Genomic DNA, 19,012 nt, shown 5'->3' on the forward strand with positions numbered 1-19,012 from the left:
AATTATTATTTTTTTTTAAAAGAAAGGGTTGGTGCAATTCTAGCCACAACCAGAATACAAAATCCCACTGATGTGAACCCCGGTCACCCACTGCTCTGACCGCCAGGGCTGCCCCTGTTTCTGCGTACGAGCGAAGGGGTAAGTGTAATCTGTGCCAGGCATCCGAATGAGCCGCAACCCCGGGCTTGTGCAGAGCAGCTCCTGATGAATCACCAGAGCACGCGAGGCAGAGCGCTCCATCCACAGCTCCTGCGGCCACGATGAGCATCGCTCCACCACAAGCGTCGAGAGGAGCCGTGCGCTCGGTCCCAGCCCTGCCACTGCGAGCTGGGCCCCATCCCCGCGCCAGCCACGCCTCGCTGGGGCTTGGAAATGCCGCAGCTGTGAACGTGTCCAAGATGAACGTTTTTAGATGAAAGAGGAGCTTGTTCTGCTGACTCATAGATGTGATTTTTATAAAGAAGCAGTGAATTTGTTGAACTCTGATTTCACTTTGCCTAGGTCTCCACAGCTTTCTGCAGCTATAAGCCATCTAGGTTATGAATCCTTTTTTTTTTTTTTTTTTTGCTATAAGGCCATCCACATTTCACTAAACGTTTAATTAGAAATGCAACAAACAATGAAAATCAGACTTTTTATATATATAACAAAAGCGCTACGCTACGTACCAAGGCCTTTGAAAACATGTCATAGTTACCCTACTAGCAAACCTCAGCCTTTTTTTTTTTTAACTGACAAAGCGCAAAATGAATACAAAAACCTGAAAAAGAAAATAACGTTTCTTCCATCATTATCCAAGCTCTAATAAAGCACAACATTTCATAGCCCTTTGAGAACTGGGGCAAAGTTGGGACCAACAACAGGAGGAAACCATATTTCCATTTTGTCTCGTAAATATTTTTCTTGCAGTGCTCTGCTTCAGCACCGAGGACCTAAGGACCTAGGCACAACAGTGTTTGTAGGCAGAAATAAGATCTTTCATTAGATCAACCGGAATAGCTGGAAAAATTAGATAAGTTTCCAGGTGCTTCCTAACCAGTCTCTCTCACACAGTCACTAAGACAAGTCTACTGAAACCCCTTGAGCTGAAGGACTCTGTGGGCTCTGCTTAGGTTTGCTTTCAGTCCTTGTTTCCAGAAGCGTAAATGCTTTTTAGAGCTTACTTGAAATGAAGGGCAAGGATTAGACCTCTCCAGTTTCAGAGAAGTGTCTGCTCACCCTTAAACCAGCCAGAATCACTCCAATTACTTTAGCAGCTTTGCCTTTTCCCAGGCTCCTTTTTTTTCATTTGTGAAAAGAAATGGCCAGAAGAGTGATTTAGAAAATAAACACACACACACCCCCCATAAAAAAGCACAAGGGAAAAAAAAAAAAAAAATCCCCTTTTATGATATATCATATCTATTCTCTTTAGTCCCTTCCTGAGTTGAACTCTCACCAAGATCCACATCAGACAAAGTTCAATTGCTCCCAGTGCGGTGACCCTGTGGTGTAGCTGCGGGAGAGCAAAGGAGACGCTGTGATATTTCATACGCCAGCGACAGAGTCACCAGCTCCGGTCCAACTCCATAAACTTCACAGAGAGAGAGGGAGGAGGAGGGTAAGGTACCAAGCAGCATGCTTCTCCCAGGTACCACAGACCTTCCATTCTGTGAACTCAGCAGATATGAATGGAAATCACTGATGAAAAAATGGGACATCAGAGAACACAGAGCCCTCTTTTCTGATCTTAATCGCAGCTGAGTGGTGCGTGGGACTTCTACCCATATGCACTGCAAGCATGGCTGAAGAAAAACAGCACTCAGTGCTGTTAAAAATGATCTTATTTAACCTTTGAAAATAAAAGCAATTATTATGAAAGAGGTGACAAGGTTGTTCTGGATATTCTAATTGAAAATTGCTGCCATTTTCCTAGCTCCTCTGGATATGTGGCTTCAATTAATCAGAATTCAATGATAAATAGCGGTGGGAATGAGAACGGGTTTTGGATTATTTGCTCTAGGCAGAGAACAGTCAGCAAAAAATCAATGAGGGGCTGTGAGGCAGGGATCAGCCTACCTTGGTGCATGGACACCTCACAGGATTTTAGTATCATCAGAAGAACGAGCAACCACCATGTTCAGAGCCGCTAAAGCCGTGCACAGTTCAGCAGCCTGCAGAGCTCTTTCACACACCACCAGTAAAGCTCAGCAGCGGGGTTGGACTCAGATGCTTTAGCAACAAGCAGTGCAGAAAGCCCAGAAGATTACTGAATCTGGAGTCTTTCTTTGGAAGGACAATGCCAAAATCATCCAGCCAGGATTTGAATCAGTAGCTGGTCCTGACACCTGAACTACTAGCAACCCCAAGGGCTGCTTTAAAAAGAGAAACAAAATCACAAGGTTTGTCAGCAGATTTTCATCATGAGGAAGCTGAGGTCAACCATATTTCTAAATTCATTTTCCTGTACATATTGCTTAGACTTTAGGTAATTATCCCTCCTCCACCCTACCCCCCCTTTTTAATAAGTACAATTTACTAGAGTTGCATAAAAATGAGTAATACATTAGTTTCACTTAGACCCAATATGAAATGAGTCAGTTCTTTCCAGCACATGACCAGGCTATTATGTCTCTCCTAAATACACTGCAGAAAGATAGAGAAAGATGTTACTTTTTCCCATAAACAGACACTGTAAATCATCTGATTCTTTAAGTGACAATAAGTTCACCTCCTGAGAAGGTCCTTTTGAAATGCACCTTTCCCTGTCATACCCACATCCCCATGGCTATGACAAGCCCTGGGAAAGGGGCACATTCTTTGTTCTCACTCAGACAAACCATGTCTATCTCTCTCTGGTTGACAAGGGGAAAAAAAGTCTTTTTGACGATGGGGCCCTGGCAGGTATAAAAATGGTACCATTATTTATAGATCCAAGGCTCGATAGCCTGATCACTAGATCCGCCCTCCCTTTCAGGCTTTGTGCAACCAGTATTTATTCTTGCCCTGTTCTTGGCTTTTCTGCCCCTCTCATCTTTCCAGCTCTCTACATCTCAGACACACTCTCTTTAGAAAGGGGGCGGTTTCTGGCTGGGACTATGAAGTGCAACGTTTGTGTAGATAACACGATTACATTGAAATCGTTTATTCTCTCTTCCCCAAGCTCAGCGTTGCTCTTTGGTTTTATCCCTTATGTTTGAACTAGAGGAAACATGGTGTAGGCCAGGGGTTCCTGACCTTCTCATAAATCAGGCTCAATTTAAGAAAATCTGACCAACTAAACCAAGAAAGTTATTCTCTTTTAAAACAGAGAAATTGGTATTTAAAAATAAAAGTGCAGCAGAAACGAACCCTCCAGAGTAGGGTAGGACCCTTCAACCTTTGTGCCTCATATCCCAAAGCAAAAGAGGGTATTTTGCCATCCATGAGGCAAGCACATGCTCTGCAATGCTTGCAGGAACTCAGCAGGGTTTGGGAGCTACTGCCACCACAGGAGCACGACACCCGTTTGCTTCCATGCCCCAAATTATTGTCTTAACACATGGGCGAGGCAGGAGGCATCAGCGCTATCTTGCTCTGTAGTGGCAGCAATGTTTCTGCATAATCTTTGTCAGGTTACACTGAAATTAGGGTGGATTCACTGAATTATTTTTTTTTTCTTTGCTAGGTTCACCTCTGACCAGGAAGGAGATGAACTATATGGCAAACTCACAAATATACCTAAGTGGAAACCAGAGGCAGGATTAATGGTAAAAACCAAAACAGTTATTAACCTATTTACGTTAACACAGCCTGACAGAAACAGGTTATTGCATCCAAAATCTCACCTTAGGGAGAAGCTCCCACACTTCTTTCATATCTTTTATATCTTCTCTGGCCTGCTTCACATCGAAATTCACCGAGCAGGTGAACACTCCCTGGTGTCATTCTCACTGACTGCTCCAATCACTGTCAGCAAATGTACCCTGCCAAATATCCCTGTGATAGTCTAACCTAATCTTGCCCTTCACTGCTATCCAGAAACCAGCCCATAACTTACTGACTACAGAATACATCTTCTTTTTCCTTTCCAAGAAAATCTCTTTACTAGACCAACTGATACAGCAGGAAGAGACAAAATACCTTTCATGCCCCCAAGCCTGTTCTCAACGTCGGGAATGGGAGCAGGAGATTTTTCATTCACGTTGGAGTATTAGTTTGTTCATTGGCATCGTATGACTGCATTTGCCATACTTCCAAATCCATATGCAACCTTCAGTTCTCTTAAAATAGTAACTGGTGTATTGATTAATGCATTTTCTATGTGGGGATATTCACTCTGCACACGACAATCCAGTGGCATTGATAGTAATCAAAGTATTCACTACATGTATGCATATACCCTACTTTGGTCCCAGTAAGGATACTTCAGTGTCCCACTATGAACAGAGATTAAAACTCTCCCCCCCCTCCCCCCAATCAAACCTTAGTTTTAAGAAAAGTAGGAAAAAAGAGAAAAAAACAAAACAAAACAAAACACCTTATTCTCACTCTGAGTCAGAGGCAGGCACAAGGGGATGTCTTTTCACATTTTTTGGTTTGGTCCACAATATAGGAAGAAATCATCAGTTCACGCGGGACAATCATATTCCTCTGGATTTACACAAATGTGACCAAGACCACGGTGCTGATAAAAATTCGTAAAAGCTGGTCTCCTGCCTTCACATCTGCAATGCAGATTTCCAAGACACTTCTACAAACTCAACTCCCACCCACTTAGCTCAATCCATGGAGCCACAAATAGGTGACTTGCAGTTCCTTTTCAGATCCCAGATCTGGGAACTTCTTTTGTATTGTTCAAAGTTTGAGCTAGCAATACTGAAAACCCATTTTTTCTTTATCTTTTTATACGAACTGTATGTCACCACCTTCTCACTTCACAATCTGAGCCAGTTTTTAATCCATTGCCTTCAAGTACCTCAGTCCTGAGGGTACACTGAGGTCACGTTTCCTATATTTTCTTTGAAATCATGAAACCTACGGGGGAAGAGGAGGGAGTGGGTAAAATATATTTTAAGACCTTCCATAACTCAAAACCTGGAGCTATAAGAAAGGACTATGCATTGCGGCACTGATGATCAAATCATGAGTTGGCAAGACTGGGCTTTCATTCAACTGAACCACAAATGGACTTGAAACAGTGGCTTGCTTTTCTCCTTTTGTTTCAGATCAGCCCAGCATCTTTTCTGAGATAAAATGACCCAGGTCATGTCTGCTCTGAATCATCAGCAAAGAAGGGAAAGGAAGAAAAGTGAAGATATCGCACTCCACATCTTCATCCCACAGCATCTTCCAGAGGGCAAAACTTGATCATAACTTCTCTCACTCTCCCATGACCTCTTGCAAAATAATCCCTTCTCACATCCAAGTTATAAAGCAAAGCAGTTCCTTTCACACTTAAAGTGCACACTGCTTGTGATGGCAAGATAAAAGTCATCCAACAATGCACAGAATTTTAGCTTATCTTGAGAAAAATGATACCTCAGCCACAAACGGCAAGGGCCATACAGTGAATGCAACTTGCCCAAGGTTATTGGAGGATCCACATTAAGGAGAACTCAGACTCTCCACCCCTGCACTGCTTCAGCACACAAGTGAGGCAAAGAGACCGTTGCCCTTAAATTGTGGATACTGAGGCTCTACCACAACCAAACCTCCCAACAGCACTCATCCAAGGGAGCTGTCTTCACCCTTCTCAAACCTCAGGAAGCACTTGTAGAACATGGCTGCACAGTGTAGCTATCCCCGGACCAGTATCCAGATGATGCGTCCACACGCAGCAGAAAGCCTAACACATGCCCTAAAGCAGGGTGACTATGTTATTCGTTCAGGTTTGAGGCTGCTTCTTACTGAAACCCATACAGGAGGAAAGCCTACCTGTTTGGAACCATGCTTCCTCCTCTATTTTCAGTCACATGGACACAGCACATGGATGTAGGAGCTACAGCGGCCAGGACCATAGCCTCACTGGGAAGTGTGGAAACCCCCAGCCCTAGGAAGGGGCAGGCACAGCATCATTTCCAGCCATGCTCCTCTTCGTCCCCAGCCGCTGCTCCTGGGGAAGCAGCCTTCATCGCCCACCTTTCCCTCAAAAGGTTCACACCTATTTCACTACGCAGCAGACAGGCAAACATTGAGCTGCAGATCACCAGCAGCATTTCAGGTTCCTTTACGTATCAACAGCAATGCCTGAGCCAAGTCTGGATGCAGGTTTAGGCTCTCTTTGGTTGCAGTGTGTATCCAGGAGAGAAAGTACATCTTGATCCTCTACCAAGGACCTCTGCTAGCCGTCAGACTCACACTGATTACAGCTAAGGAGTGAGAGAGGAGTATGTTATATTTCTTTCCTTTAGACAATGCTTCAAAATTTCTGTGTTCGACTACAGAAAACAGAAATGGTGTGGCTGTTTAAACTGATCACCCTGGCAGTGATTTAAAAAGAAACAAAACAGAGCCAGGAAAACCCAGATTTATAGAGCTGCAGCCTATTTCCTAATAGCATGAAGGAGAAAACCTGCCTGTACACACATGTTTTTCCAGCCCCCAAATTTGTCATCTGTACTGGTCTTACATCCAGGGGTATTTCTCCAAGGTAACTCCAGGTAAGCAGGAATATAATCACAACCCTTTTTCATACAAGCCAGATGGCGCTAAGGCAGCCAAAGCTACGGGCCTGCCCTCTTGTTTGCTCTTAGAAACAAACATTAAGGTCACTGAGTAGGAGAAACACTGGGCCAGTCCCTCCTCGGGAAACCCCAGTACATTTCCAAATAGCAAATTACACATGTATAAAGACTTGGCAAATGGGACAGGCCTGCTCTACTGCCGTATGCTTACCTTCCACATAGCCTCATCCGTTCATTTTCATCATTAGCCATTTTACTGCATAATCATGCCTGTAAAAAAGTGCAATGCCTTCTCCTGATAACATCACCCTTGGGAAACCAAAGCACTTCAAATGCAACGTTTGGCATTAAACAAGGAAAATTATTGTTATGCTTCTTACTCCTACTTAAGCTCGATTTGGGCATAGATTAGAAGTGCAGAACAGACAGACAACTGCTGAAAGCAGAGAAAATACTGAGGTTTCTTGTCCAAGACAGAAGAGGGGGAGGGAAACGGACTGGAGGTGACTGTTCCTTAGCCAGCCTCTGCTAATCGAAGCGAGCCATCCTCATCAATATCACTTTGCTTTGGCAGCTTTTCAAGAGGAAAAAAAAAAGAAAAAAGAAAAATCACACTCCCCTTGTGCAACATGCTTTAATTGCTATGTGTACTGCACACCAAAGAGGAAATCCAGGGGCTTAGCAGCAACATGATGAGCTGCATTGCCTGTAATGCTTTAAACAGAAAATTCTTGCAGTTGAGGAGCAGGAAGGGGGAAGGCGCATCCCCCTCTGACCTGCAGGGCACATTCTTTGCCACTCCATCTGCCACCCCCAGCTGCTAAATCCTCCGTCACCAGCACAAGGTGATCTCAGACAGAAGCGTGCTGCTAACACATGAAAGGAAACAACTTTGTCTGGTTGCCTCCTTACAAGCCCCGCTCCCCCCATCCCCTTCCTTCCCTTCCTCTCTGACATGTTTAAAGCATCTGAACGTCAAGGTACCGAGATATCACAGAGCGAGTTTCCCTTCCCTATCCTGCTCAGATGGCTCTTGTCAGCAGCTCCCTCCAGCCCTACTTTCAACCCCCTGTTTTCCATGAGGATTTCCCTCCCTCCTTCCTTCCCTCCTGCTCTGGAGCCACTGCTCTGGAGCTCGCATTATTTCCTTTCTTGGAGCCTACAGTCTGGAGCCAGCAAGGTTTGTCTGCTTCCCTGGGTTCAGCTAATAAATTGGGATCAGGGGGTCACACAGCAGGGGACTTGGAAGCCTGAGAGCCTCTGACACCATTTTTATTAGTTTTTACTATACATACCATTTCAGGAGCCAGGATGCCATCCCAGCGGGGCCCTACCCATTGCTTAGTAACTAAGATTTTGTAATCTAAGTTTTGACAAGGTCATTTTTTACCTTGGGAGAGGGTGGGGGAGGGAGAACCCCCACGTACATTAATTACACAAACACTGTGGGGACAATGCAAATAGGAACCCATTTCCCTTTTGCATCAGGGCTAAAGAATGAAAAATCTTTTCACTATAGGGCTATTACAAGCCAAACAGGCCAGGATATTTTAAACAACACACTGATACGGTCCCGTCCTCTGCTTGCAGATTGGATGAGTGCATTTCATCCTTTCCCGTCTATCCCTAATAAAACATGCCGTCAACAAAAGTGACCAAACCTGGAGGTAGCCACAGAACCCTGATGCCCAGATTATATTAAATGCCCCCATGCCTCTGCTGGCAGCATAAGGGTAACCCTGATCAAACTAAAATTAAGTAACAAAACCTTCATTGGCTTCAGCATCACCGTGCTGATTAACCCTGTGTTTAGTTAATCACTGCTGGCACACAGGGTATAAATTACCTTTTGGCAAGCTCTACTCCCAGCAGACGGAGGTGTGAAGAGCCCAAACACCCACTGGCCCTTCAGGTCAACCAGAGACAGTTTTTCTCCTAATATAATGTTTCTTAGGCTAACAAGCAGGACATTTAGAAAGCCTGGGAAACGAGGAAACAGAGCCACTGAGAGCAAGTCAGTGCTGGGACAATTTCATGAGAGCAGGTACAGATCAAAGCCAAACAAATGGAAGCACTGTGGTGACAGCACACTGCCATCGCCATAGGGAAATGGCACTGGTCCGGAGAAGCAAGCTGCCCGACCAGCCCGACACAGCTGAAGCAAGGCAAAACAGTCATTTGGGCCCACAGCCACACGAGACAGTGCAGAGAAGGAGCCATTCTGCCAAGCTGGGCCTTCTCTTGTACATTTAGTGCTGCTTTCTTCAACAGCAGCTTTGCTGTGTTCAATAACCCTGAGCGTATCTTTCTTTTTTTTTTTCATCTGCTGCTCTGCTCTGATAAATTCATTCTGGAAGGAGGAAAAAAGTCCTTTGGTCACTGCTACCTTTCCCCTTGCACCCTCTCCCCTGATCCAGAGCTGTGTGAGGTGTATGCCTCTGATGTGGTTAAAGCAGGACTGAGATTGAGTAATGCTTTGAGGTCCTTCGGTATGCTTTTTGCTGGCTGTCACCTCATCGGGCTCCAGCATATGCTTTGAGGTTAAGTCCCAGTGTTTGTGTTTTGGGCCTTTGTTGTGGTTGCTTGATTTGTTCATGATGGCCTTGGCTCTGCCACCCCACAAGCAAATGCAAAATTCACAAAGTGGTGACTCAGTCATTTTATCCACTGGCAGCAACAGCAGCTGGCAGGGGCTCAAAACAGATCAGAGAACAGGGCAACAAGTGTCTCCAAGATGGATTTCAGACAAACAAGGAAAAATGAAAAACCTGAAAAAGCAAGGAGAGAAAAAGCCTGATATTAAATTAAGAGACAGAAAAACAGCTGGAATGTCAATTAGAGACCGAAGAGATCAAAAGTAAATCAGCTCTGTGATAGACAAGGAACTGTGCTGTGCTTCTGAAAGGCAACACTCAAAATATGGCAACTCACCGGTCCATATGGCTTTTTCCATTGGATAAACTCAGCTTGTACGTCAAAAGAAGTTGCTTTTTGCTGCCAGCACTGGAAGCTCAAAGAAGAACCTACAGATCAAGCTGTTTTCTTCCTGCTTCAGGCATCAGCCCTAAAAATAAAATGACCCCGGAGGACTCAAAAGCTGGCTTTCTCGTTTGGCTGATAGGATATGAAGTAAGATAACAAGGCTTGTGCTTGTTCTTCTGCAGTTATATGGGCTCTGTGTGTTTTCAAATAACAAAAATATGTCCCCAGACATGAACGGGGAACTTCATCCTGACCTGGTAACATCATGGTAACACCTTCATCCCTGGAGGAGAAAAGAGTGATCCTTGTAACATATCCTCTCCTATCTCAATGTATAGTACTGAAGGCACTTATTCAGTGGACATACAGAACTGTGAATAACATCAATGAGCGATCACAGTACCAAGCCATGCGTCTGAACTGAAGCTGTGAATTTTCCAATAAAAGCAAGACATGATGAGCTATGACGCACATAAAAAGGACATTTCTACATTAACCATGTTTTAGGCTGAACACACAAGAAAGTATCAGATATGGACTTACATGATAAGGTACTCTATAATAAAATATCAAGCTCGTAGAGGGAGTAAAGATGGTCTTGTGCTTAAGCACAGCATTAGAGTCACGATGCCTGGATCCTGTCCCTTGGTATGACCCACGGTCATCCTGTGAGACCTCAAGCAATTCTTGCCTTAGCTATGTAGTACTTGTGAAGTCACTAGAGAGTAATGATTTTTTTTTTTTTTTTTTTTTATTAAACAGTGCACAGCAATTTACATTCAGAGAGCTTTATAACTCATTTCTATCTGTTTGATCTCCAGCCCCAACTTTTCTGGCAAAATAGCAATTAAAGCACAAGTGCTGAGCCGGCTCTTTGTTGCTGCCCATGCCCTATCAGACTCAGAAAATGATTGTGACTCAGTCACCTAAGCTGCATTCTGTTTATTCATGTGTAAACTGGGAATCATTATAATTGCTTTCTAAGCATTAATTGATTATTCCTTATAGCACTACTATAGAATTCCTAGAACAGAAAGGAAGAAAACCAACAAGAAGAGCAGACAGCAGCAAAACTGCAAACTGCTAATAATTTGTAGTTTATCTTTTTTTCTTCTTCTGAGCAGTGAGATGCAGGAAGCTCTTTCCACTCATGTCCTGACTTCAACATGGTGTGCCATGGTTTGCTCTGTGACTTCAGTCCACCCATCTCAACTTTTCTTTGACACAACTCCATCTCAGAAGTGAAATCTATGTTCCCAGGGGTGACTAACAGGGGTTTTCCTGACTCCCATGAAGACAATGAAGATATGTCCGCTTATATCACTACCTGTATTTGCTCAGATCAAGAAATCTTCTATCTTTCCCTATCATTAGGGGGCAGGATAGTCAGATGGATATCAGGAGATGACTCATGAATTTCTAGGTGCAGTTACCTTCTTCTACAACTTCTCTATGCATCTGTGTATCTCCAGCCACTGCTCTCACATACATACACGTTTTCTCCAGCTGGCTGAAGTCCTTCTATAGCTCTGCATGCCTCCCTACCTGTTAGAGCAAGAGGCTGGAAAGCAGTTGTGACCAACACAATAATTTGATAAAGAGAAATTAATCCCCTTCCTTCCTGGGGCTGAACTGCCTTGAGTGCAGTATGGATGGATCAGCAACTAAAATCCCAGAGCAGATAAGGAACCAAGTCAGAATGGCAGTAGGTGTGTTACATGGGCAGATGAACTTCACACCCTTAATCATTTCCAGCAACAAAACAGCCAGAATAAAACTACAGAACTCAAGTCTGGTTCTCCCTCAGGAAAAAAAAAAACAAACAGCAAAAACGCAAGCCAAAAAAAAGCAACCTTTGTAAATCACTTATATGGGAAGAGGCAGGTATATGCTATACCTTGGTAATGCCAAGAGTCTGCTTTTCTCTAATGGAGTATATGCTCAGCTTATAAGAAATACAGTTTTACAGAGTCACAGTTTTAGTTTTGATTTTTATAGTGTTAGGCTAAAATTATTTTACTATTATAGTTATTTAGTCACAGGTCAGTTAGTCACACAATACCAAGTGCTATCAGGGAAGATTAACTGGAAATATGGTCTGCACATTTTACTCCTAAAAAATCAGTTTCTTCTCATTTCAGGTAACAACGTGGAAATGTATTGAAAGGACAAAAGGAACACTCAAACAGAATAAGCAGGGCTAGCTAGTAAAGATTCAAGCAGGTATTCTCAGCTCTCTCTGAGACACTCACAGAATTGTCCCACCTGAAACCCAGAAGTTTCTCATGGTGGAGGAGAAAGTTATTTGGGAAAAATCCACAAGTGAAAAATCAGACATTTCTGCTAGCAGGCAGCTAGCTGAACACTCATTTCTCTCCCCAGAGAATGTTTTAATGGAAAATCTGACTGATCTGGCAGAGACCGTTCCAAGGCAGTGATACTGAGTCATAAAGCAAAGCTGTAGCTACCATACAGCCTGATCCAATGCCCCTGAAGTCAATAGGAAGGCTCTGGAACAGGCCCATACAAATTAAATAAAGTTTGCAGCATGGCTGTTATTAGCTCAGACCCACTGGAAGAGCTGGCAATGAAAAGCTGCTGCTGCTGCTTTCATGAAGGCTCTTCTCTCACTGTCATCAATGTCATTTCTGTCCAAGGATGTTCTGCAAATTTAGACAGGCATCAAACTGAGGAGTGTTCTTTGGACTTCGTTGTTCAAAGAGGGGAGAAAAAACAGTTTCACAGCTGTAGGTTGAGCATGAAAAATGTGGCAGGTGACAGAAAGAGGGTCACCACATTGTGAGAGTGTCTCTGTTTGACAGTATGGGCTTGGTTTTCTGTTATTTTGTGTGAATTTAGTGCTGGTAAAATGGGGGAAAAAATGCTAGTCTATTTAAATCCCGGGATGAGGAGCAGCAGCAGCCATCACTTAATAGGAAAAAATATTCTCCTTTGGATGGAGAAGGGAACAAAATCTCTATAAAGGACAAGCAGTAACAGAAACCAGATATGGAAGCACAAGTCAGGATACAAGAAAAAAGAAGCTCCAGAAGGGACACTGAACAAGTCTAATTGATCTCCTGATGTAAGGCTCATCCCCTGAAGTCAGACATCTCTTTCAACAGGGGGTAGGGACTAAAAAATGTCAAAGCACAATAATCTGCCAATTCAGGAGGACAGAGACATGATTGTACATTAGAGGACAAAAGAAAAGCCACAAAGGGAGCCCTTGACCTCCATCTCTCAGCTCTCAGTTCAGATGCAAGACAGGAATAACAGAGGCAGTAGCAGCTTCTTGTGTTGTAATGCTCAGCTCTCACTTGGAAGGACCCCAGAGAGGTGAGGCGAGGAGAGCACCCAACCATCTTCTACAAACAGTGGCATCAGTATACCCTGCCCTTGAAGGATTTCCATTGGATACTAAGGTCAGGAAGGCACTGAATGCAAAGAGAGGATGGGAAGAAGAAATTATTTAACTAACATACACCAATGCCAAAAGCCTGGGTAATAAACAAGAGGAAATAGAATTAGTCATTTATGAGCACTAATTTGACCTAGCTGCTATTACTGAGCCTCGTAGAATGATTTGCACGACTGAATGTTTAAATCAATGCTTGTAATCTACTTAGATAGGGCCCAGGTCTTAGAAGAAAATGAGGAGTGGAAAAGATGACTTTACCTATAACCAAGTCACTGACAATTTAAAAAAAGCTCTCCTGAGCGCTTCCTACTTGATGACCCTGGATAAAGCAACAAGATGGCATATTAGTTGACATCCCCTACCATCATGCTAGAAAGCAAGGTGACTAACACAAAAACTGGTTGTTTATGAGGTGTAGGATGAAAAGATAATCTGCTAACCTCAAGGTCTCCTATGAGAGATGGATGCTAACCCCCCTGAGAATTACTAAATATCCTAGCTGTAGACTAGGTGGCAGAGAAGTCACCAGGCTGTGGAAAACCCCTCCAACTTTCTCTTGACAAACAGAGGAACTGATCACCCAACAAACATCAGTAACGAGTACAATTAATTATGAGTCAATCACACTTGTTACAGGCAACAAGATCAAACTACCTAAACGAGTAATGATATATACTTGGAGCTCTGAAAAGTTTTCAGCTTTGCAAAACTGTTATAGACAATTCAGTTGAGGGAAAAAATGTCACTCACCAAACATGACTGGGAATTGTTTATGAACATCTTACTAAAAGCCCTAGATGCCACAACCAAATAGTCAAGAGATGAGATGATACTGGTCAAATAACTAATCTACACTAACAAATTGCAGAAACCTAATAAAAGCAAGGAAAATTATATAGTTAGTAGGATAAAGCATAAAATAGACTAAATCTGAAGTTTATTAGGAATCTTAAAGTGGAATTTGTGCTTAGAGCTAACATTGAAATGCGAAAGACTACTGCCAGAGGAAGACATTTTTCAAGACAATACACCTAAGCAATTCCTATCTAAGAGTTCCCAGGCAGGGAAGCAAATGTTTTCAGCATGCCTTGGAAGAAGGAAGATTCTAGAAAATAAACCTGATGTTCTGGCAATGTCTTAAAAGACAATGAACAGATACATTACTCTGACACTACAACTGATGAAAACGAACTAACCAAAGGAATAATGTGAACCTCAAAGCATAGAAATGGACAAACCTATAAGTAATCAACATGAGTTTATGGAAACCACAGACTACCAAACCTACTTGATTTCTCTGTGAGATTATAAATGGAGCTAATAAAGTCAATACCTTGTGATCAGATTTCTGGGAAGCATTTGAAGTCAGATTTATACAGAATTAAGTGTTATACAATGGATCAAAATGCATAGGTCTATTATACCCTTTGGCTCTATAATATGTGGTACTAACAGGGCTGGGAACAGCAGTGCAGGGGAAGAGCTGACTGCCACCATCAACAAGGGACTGCAGAGCAAGGCACCCCGCTACTTCCATTGCAGCAGCACCACTGCTATGGCTATTTAAAGGCCTCAGCATGGATAGGTTTTTCAGATGTAGTAGGAGCAAGAATGGTCTGGGCTTAACAAAAGTTTACAAACATGGTAAGGCATATTTACTAGCCTCGTTCACTGTCTCCACAATTCCTCCTCCTGAGACATGGACAAACACCTGAAGAATGGCAACACAAAAAGAAAATGCTTTCCAACGGCACTATACTTCTCTGAGGTCAATTAGTAACTATGCTGTCTTTTGCTAGGTCCCAGTGGTGTCCTGTATCCATATCAATACTACTTATCTCTGTTTGCTGGTATAAAATGACCAAGTTTTCCTCTGGTTTAAGCCATACCCATTATTTGCTGCCATATCTTGCCCATCTCCAAAACACGCTCTGAATGTAAAGCTCTAACAAGCTATAGGGCCAGTATCACTGGTATTAGAAGATCTTCCAGAAAGCAAAACAAAAGCTTTTGTGTAATGATACATACATTTCTTTGCTGAAAATCGTGGACAGCAGGAAGTGGCAATTGTCAGAAGGAACTGACCTTCTAGCATGCATGGCATGCAATGACCTTGACCTTATTTTTAACCTCTTATATGCTGTGCCTTGATGCCACCCCTGCAGGGTTATGCTAGTTAAAGCTTCAGTGATTATTTTGAAGTGACAGATGGAGTGTCAAAGCAAACAGCATCTGTCCAAAGGGCCCCAGTAGGTGATGCTTCACAGAGTATCTCCTGAACATCTGCAGTAATTAAATGCTTAAGCTGAACAAAATTTAATTTTGCAGGCTGTGTTGAATCAGATCTAGTTCGCTGCACAGGGGCCCTTGATCTGCTCTGTGCTCCTAGAAAATAGTGTTGCTTCTCCCTAAGCCCTCTTCACCCTGAACTTCAGAACTGTGGCAGCTTGTTTGTTCAAAAAATAGGCATTTAGTGGCTATATACCCAATTTGGCATCCAATGAAGTTTTTTCCCACGTCTGAAAGGAGACCACAATCAGAATTTAAAAGCGTGTATCTCTTCTCAATTCTTTTATGGAAAGGGTAGGTTATTTTCCCGGAGTGGAAGGCTTTTTGGTTTTGTTTTTTTCTTGCAGAACTCAGTAATGATATCTTAATAAACTTGGGTTCTCTGTGAATCCCAGGCAAGCTGAAAAACATCTAGAGATGTTGTTAATCAAGAGATGTTACCGATGGGAAAAAGCATGAAAAAAGTGAGAAGTGGGAAAGGACAGAAACTTATCAAAGTAGGAAACATTTGAGTTTGATAGTCAGCAATCTTAAAAAGCCCAGTGCAGGGATAAAATACATTCCCTTCCCTCCCATGGAAGGGAGGCAAAGCTCAGCAAGTCAGTACCAAAGACAGCAGAGACCGTTAAATTTGTTTGCATTTATACATACCTGGGGTGGGATCCACCATTCACTCCTTCCTACTTGTGGCATTCCCAGCAGCTTGAATTGACATGCCCTGTAGTTCACTCGACTCTCTCATTTTAAAAGTACAAGAAATATCTCATTTGGGAGAAAAGCAATGAGAATGTTAGCAATTTAAAGAAGAATCTGTGACCAGTACAAGCCAAAAAAGCGGCTGTAGAGTTAAGCCAAGCAGTCAGGAGGCAGACAGGTCTGTAGAGAGGAGATAGCACTTCTTAAAAGAGATGATGGCTGTTAGACTGATATATCAAACCTTACTGTAATACTCATGGACCTTATTGTAGCCACAGTTTCCTGGCTACAGAAAAAAAACATTGATATGTCTTCTCCAAGACAGCAAGGGGCAAGGAAACAAAAACATTTTGTGCTGCATGGCAGGGAAATATTATTATGGAGGGACAATTTTCTCAGGGTCCCAAATATCTGGTAACCCTGATCGTTCTGATCAGGGAACAGGTCATAAGATAAATGTTCAGCCTTCGGCACTTATTACTCAGAGTGCAAGGTTCTCATATGAAGGTTACCATATAATATTGGATTATGGTAATATATTACATTGCATTGCTGATAGGGGTTTTTCATAGGTTTTCATGTTCATTGCTTAACTCTCCATAGTTTATATTATTTTCTCTTCTCTATCTAATCTATCATATTTCTCGGGCACCTATTGCTTTGGGATCCTTTTTCTATAAGGAGTAATATTTCTTACACACTGGGCGCTTGGTTTTACCAGTTACCTGCCAGCACTGGTTCTTTCCCTCTCGTTCTGTTGGGGAACCCCAACAAGATGCACTGTTGATTTCATCCTTTGCCAAAAGCTGAGGCTGTTGGTCTGGGAATTGCACGTATTAGGAAACCCGTTTGTGCTCCCTCTTCTTACTCAATGGCTTTTCCTTTTCCAGCCACAGAGCAAAAGTCTGCAGGTCACACCAGAAGAGGATAATTCATTATTTTTTAGTTGACAAAGTTGAGGGTGAGTAGGAAAAGAGCTGAAACAACGGAAATGCTGATCTCATTCTAAATCATGAATTACGTTTAATTCTCTATTGGTGTTTTTTCATTGCTCACTAAACCTAAACTGTTCACACATCTAGTGGGGCAAGTTCAGAGCCAAAAATGTCAGCAGGGTTCGTAACTGGAGAATGGGCAGAAGATGAACTAATAGTTGGAGTCAAGGCTAGTATATGCCCACAAGTCACATTCAGATATAGTCATCCAAGACTATCAACTCTCCTTGCTAAAGTGTCATCACACTTCAAAACACCCAGCAAATTTGCTCTCCTAGATCTGAGCTCTGACTTACTGGGACCCACAATGTCATGGCCAGCTCAAAGTTGGTCATACCTCTGAAATTAAAAGCTTCTGATTCTGGATACAGTTTGCGTAATTCTGTATTTTAAAAGATTATCAAGATAGACTTCTCCATGTGACAAACTCTGGACTGACTATTACGGAAGGCCTAAACTCTCTGATCAGGGTAAGTCCTGTACCAAATACCACTTTGGACAGCCAGAAAAACTCAGGAAGGAAGGAAAGAAAAAAAGAAAACGGCTGTGAGGAGGAAAGGAAACTCACAACACGGCTAATATGTGAATGGGGGATGGGAAAGGAGAAGATGAAATAAAGGCCATGTAAAATGACTCTGCTTTCCCCTCTATTTCGTTTGGAGAGAAGATTAGGTTACTACAGTTCAACAGGACTCAGTTTGCTTATTGCTTTGGGCATTAAGAACTTAATGCAAAAGTAATGAAGTTAAACCTGTGGCATAGATAATGGTCATTAGCAGCCTTCTTTCCCTGTCACAAACCTGACCCTTGTTAACTCCCATTTTATCTTTCTATGCAGATGATTTTGAGTGGGGCAGGAAGTATTCTCTATTCTGTCCAATTTGGGGAAAAAGTCAGCTAGTGAGTATGCACCGATATTTCCCAAGCTGAAGCCCCTCTCCCCCACATTACAGCCCAGGCTGCATTACAGACTAGAGGGAAACACGAGGAAGAGCGAGCAGAATTGGAGCCCTTGACAGAAAAAACATAACCTGTAGTAGGTACGAGAGCTTCAAGAATTCAGCTGGGATTGAAATCTCCTAAGAGGAGGATGCTAGGGAAAAGGCAAGGATTAAAAAGTTTTAGCACAAAAAAAAGCCTATTTACTGCTTAACCCCTTTCATTTCTGTCCTCCACCTCCCAGATAATGGAGCTCTTCCCCCACTCATTAATTAAGTTCTTTTAGAGTTTATTGACTGAGGGCAAAATTGCCCCTGCAAACAGATCCTTGATAGCTGTTGCAGTGTTTCTGTGCCACTGCTCTGACAAAGGGAATCCTGTTACCCAGTTCTGTCAAGGAACATGTCCCCTAGATGAGAGATATTTGAATAGACCAATACGGCCAAATAACCTAATTCTTCAGTAGTTATCCAAAACTCAAATTTTCTTTCACCAGGGACCCAAAAGGAGCATAAGTATAGCCGAAAGGAACCCATTTTTCGTGACTGCATGGGGAAAAATCTGTCTCATTATCAAGCAGGTCTGAAAAGATGCTCTAGTTCATCTGCTTTTAGAAGCAAGATGACCATTACTAACTTTTTTATATGTTTGCCTAATAACAATGGTCAGGCTTTTTTTTCCTGGGAATTATGGGGTGGCATGAAGAAACTTAATTTAAGGTTACAAACCGAGGTGACCGTGCCATTGTCTATCTACAAATGGAGAATGGCTATATAGCAACATTAACCTTAAAGATAAATTAATCAGTTTTGATGGTTTCATTGCCAAGTGAATCCAAACATACCAAAAAGGCAGTAATAGAGCCCTCAAGCCAATTGCAAAATTGCGTTACCTTCAAAGGAAGGATGTTCTGGCCCTCAAAGTGAAAATGCTTCATAATAATATCAGTCATCACAAGAGTTACACCTATATTTGAGTAACAGGGAGTGGATTAGTCATCGCTTGATGAGCAAACAAAAAAATGAATTTTTGGGTTATAGTCCCAG

The sequence above is a fragment of the Aptenodytes forsteri genome, unplaced genomic scaffold (assembly GCF_000699145.1).
Source record: "Aptenodytes forsteri isolate BGI_AS27 unplaced genomic scaffold, ASM69914v1 Scaffold369, whole genome shotgun sequence".
NCBI classification, from domain to species: Eukaryota; Metazoa; Chordata; class Aves; order Sphenisciformes; family Spheniscidae; genus Aptenodytes; species Aptenodytes forsteri.